General features: G+C 41.5%; 2 pseudogenes; one reads left to right on the forward strand and one right to left on the reverse strand.

The window, feature by feature from the left end:
- Positions 1-769: 769 nt before the first annotated feature.
- Positions 770-886, forward strand: LOC136637574 (5S ribosomal RNA; annotated as a pseudogene).
- A 2,370-nt stretch (positions 887-3,256) lies between these two features.
- On the reverse strand, positions 3,257-3,373 carry LOC136637823 (5S ribosomal RNA; annotated as a pseudogene).
- Between the last annotated feature and the right edge of the window lie 226 nt (positions 3,374-3,599).

Genomic DNA, 3,599 nt, shown 5'->3' on the forward strand with positions numbered 1-3,599 from the left:
TATACCCATTTCCCAAACTGTGTGTGTGTGTTTTTTCTTTCTTTCCAGGGAAGTGATACTAGGGGGGAAAAGAACGGTGAAAGCCTTCACCAAGACATTAACCAAACGGTTATGAGACCACAGGTTCTTCGGGGGAAACCATACAGGGCCCAAGCTCAATCCTAATTAGAGGTACTGTCGTTTGTAGTTCACTTGCTCAGAATGGTGGTGGTCACCATGTTCTGTGGTTGAACTCCTCCAACAAAGCAAGTTCACAATTTGAGGTCCTCTTAGGTCCAGCTTTGTCACTGGAGGCCCAAGTATTCTCGGTGGCATAGAATGTCTTCTGGCAGTTGTGGCTGATGTGCCAACTTCAGACTCTGCTGGGCATAGATAGACTGATCAAAGTTATCCATACTTTCTGAATGTAGGTAACTTTCAGGGTTGACTACTCTAATATGTTGTTTGTGGAACTGCCTTCTAAGACTATTTGGAAATGCAGCTGTGAAGGTAGAAACTAAACACATCTCACTGGTAAAATACCTTCTCTGGTTTATGGTATATTTTGAAGCACAATCTTAAGGTGCCATTGCTAACCTTTACAGCTCTACATGGCTTAGAATCTGTTACCAGAAGAAACACTTTCGCCTTCATCAATCTACTTGTGTGCTGATATGATCCGAGGCTGCCCTTGCCGCATGAGGTGAGGTGGGTGGCAACCAGAAAGAGAGATTTTCAGACTGTGGTACCCTGTTTGTGGAACTCCTTCCCTGGGGAGGTTCATAGTGCTGATAGCAACTGTTGCCCTGCACGTGCCCAATCTCGCCTGATCTTGGAAGCTAAGCAGGGTCAGGCCTGGTTAGTACTTGGATGGGAGGCCACCTGGGAATACTGGGTGTTGTAGGCTTATACCATAGTCTTTCGAGACTGAAGGTTGCCAACCATTTTTGGTCCTATCACTTTAAACCCAGTAAAAACCCCTTTTATTCTTCCTGGTGTTTTAGGTTTTCCTTTTGTGCCTGCTTTTAACTGCTCTTTGATTATTTTATGGTTTTAGTCACAAATCACCTTGAGAAATGTGTTGAAAGGCAGTATACAATTACCTTAAACAAGTACGGACGTAAGTATCTATGCGAAGTTTATGAGAAGAAGTATAGAGGGATGATGAGATTATATTTCTGCCCTGTTTTCCTGAAGATTGTCTCTTGGCGGCTGGTAACATCAGGAGAAAACCAAGCAAAGTTCTGCTTGGGAGATCATCTAAAATGCATCAGTTTTACAGTTTGTAGTATCTGCATGCTGATAAGAGAAGAAAGCATCAGTAACTTTTCCTGCAAATTAGAAAGTACCCTTATTTTCAGGATTTTCCACTGCCAAATTTTTGTTTAGGTTTTTGGGTTTAAATTGCCAGAAACTTCTATTGGAGTATCACTGAGAGATAAGGTCAAATGCGTAGTCCTCCAAATGTGTATTTCTGGCACTTTCTCTATAAGTAATGATGAATGGACTCAAACATGAATGAGGGATTACTTTAAGTGAAGAGGTTGTGCAGAAGGGAAAAAAATAATTCAAAGGCAGAAAATGAATTTTCTTATTCCAGAGGGATAGCTTTACTTTTTTTTAAAGTCCATGCTTTTGTCTTGCAAAAGGACAAAAAAAAAAAAAAATAGAAGAGAGAGAACATTTTTTAAAATCTACCAGGAAATCAGACACTTCAGTTTTTTTAAAAAAATAAATAATATATACATATATATACTCCATGCTCAGGACCTTGTGCAAAATTTAAAAAACAATTAGAAGAGAAAGAAAACATATTTTTTTGGTTAAGCAAAGTTGTAATTTTTATTTTTGTTTGTAACTTTAACCTTTCCCAGGAAATGCACAGCAAACAAAGTAGAAGGAGGAACCCACACATTCCATTACTCTTCACTCACTTCTTCAAGTGGCCCTCCAGGAGAACAAGTGGCTGACCAGTAATCTGTGCGAAGAATTGACCATGTGCACAATTACAGTATCTAAATGTTAATGATTGGCCTCAACAGACATTTCTTTTCCATCTTTGATAGGACTGAGGCATCCGCCCAGAGTTCTTTTCAGGGCAGAGGCCATAAAAGTGCAAAGTAAAAATTTTTTGTTGTTAGTCATCAATGTTGTTATGACATTTTTTGGGGGGTTCTCTCATCAGGGAGAGTACAGCATAAAATTAGGGATAGAACAAAATCTATGAAGTCATGTCGTCTCTCCCTCTGCCAAAGCCCATCTTGCTGCCTGCAACACAGATTGGAACCATTGGAAAGAAGCAGAGGTGGCAGCCAACACAACAGCAGCAGATGTGACCCAGGCATCAGGACTAGGCGGTAGTAAAGATGGGCCCCTTGAGTAAACCAAGGCAACAGCCTTGCTGAAAGGAGAGCCCTGGAGCCTCTGAGAACAGCAATTATTTATAAAGTAGATTACTATGTACTCAGGCTGATCTACAGTTTTACTGTATATTTCTTTTGTCAGCTTCTTCCCCCTCTGGGAGGAGCACCGTGGTGTTAGCTTGTTCCAGTTTCTGATACATATCTCTGTTCTGAAGTGCATGCCCTCACTCCAGCCGTCCGTCTATCCAAGAGACTTTCCTCCAAGAGTCTGTTCTCTGTCCTTTCAACAGTCATCCAAATGAATAGTGTAATATTTCACTAACTGCTAAGATTAATCCCCTGAACTTCAATGGGACCGTGAGCAAATCAGCAGGTACCTCTCCCAATTTGAGTGCAAAAAGACACACGTCACTATGTTTAGTACTAGACTAAATGCAGAGAAACAAATGGGCAAATCACCAGTGAATCACCATTTTGCTTGTCGTAGGAGCTGCACCATTGGCATTTCCACAGCAGAAATACTTTTACTATTCTCCATGAAAGGAGTCAGAATAAAGTCCTGCTCATTAGGGCCTGCAAGGAGCTATTCAGCCATTGTTTAAGTATTGTAGAAATGTGGAGTTTAAGAGACTGTGTGAGAAAGTTGCTTAGCAATCAAAACATGGTAGGGTGGCAGTGGTGTCGCCATGGCTGCTTTTGATTGTAGGCAATCTTACATGTGAACATCACAAATTCATCACGTGTTTGGTGGGACAGTGGAAGGAGAGTCTGGTGTGGCTCCTCATGTGAGCATATTGTGTGCCCATGCATACAGACACAATTTTTAAGGATATTCTGCAGGGATTCCATCTTGGGTTCCACTCCAGTCAAATGAATGCCAATGGCAACCTTCAGTCTTGAAAGACTATGGTATAAGCCTACAGCACCCAGTATTCCCAGGCGGTCTCCCATCCAAGTACTAACCAGGCCTGACCCTGCTTAGCTTCTGAGATCAGACGAGATCGGGCATGTGCAGGGTAACAGTTGCTGCTCTTTCATGCTGAAAACTGGAGGGCAAACTAGTATTTCTCAGGGGATCACATTTGGTCTTCAGTTCCTCATTTCATAAACAGTAAAATTAAGTATGTGCTATGTTTGGTTTCAACAATTCCTGGGAAAACAAACAAGATGAACCAATTGAGCTAGACAAAGACTTCTCAGACTTGAAATGTAAAAGGTTCAGCATCTCAAGAAGATTCCACAGTGTTGTAGGGGTTC

Source organism: Tiliqua scincoides, chromosome 1 (assembly GCF_035046505.1).
Source record: "Tiliqua scincoides isolate rTilSci1 chromosome 1, rTilSci1.hap2, whole genome shotgun sequence".
NCBI lineage: Eukaryota > Metazoa > Chordata > Lepidosauria > Squamata > Scincidae > Tiliqua > Tiliqua scincoides.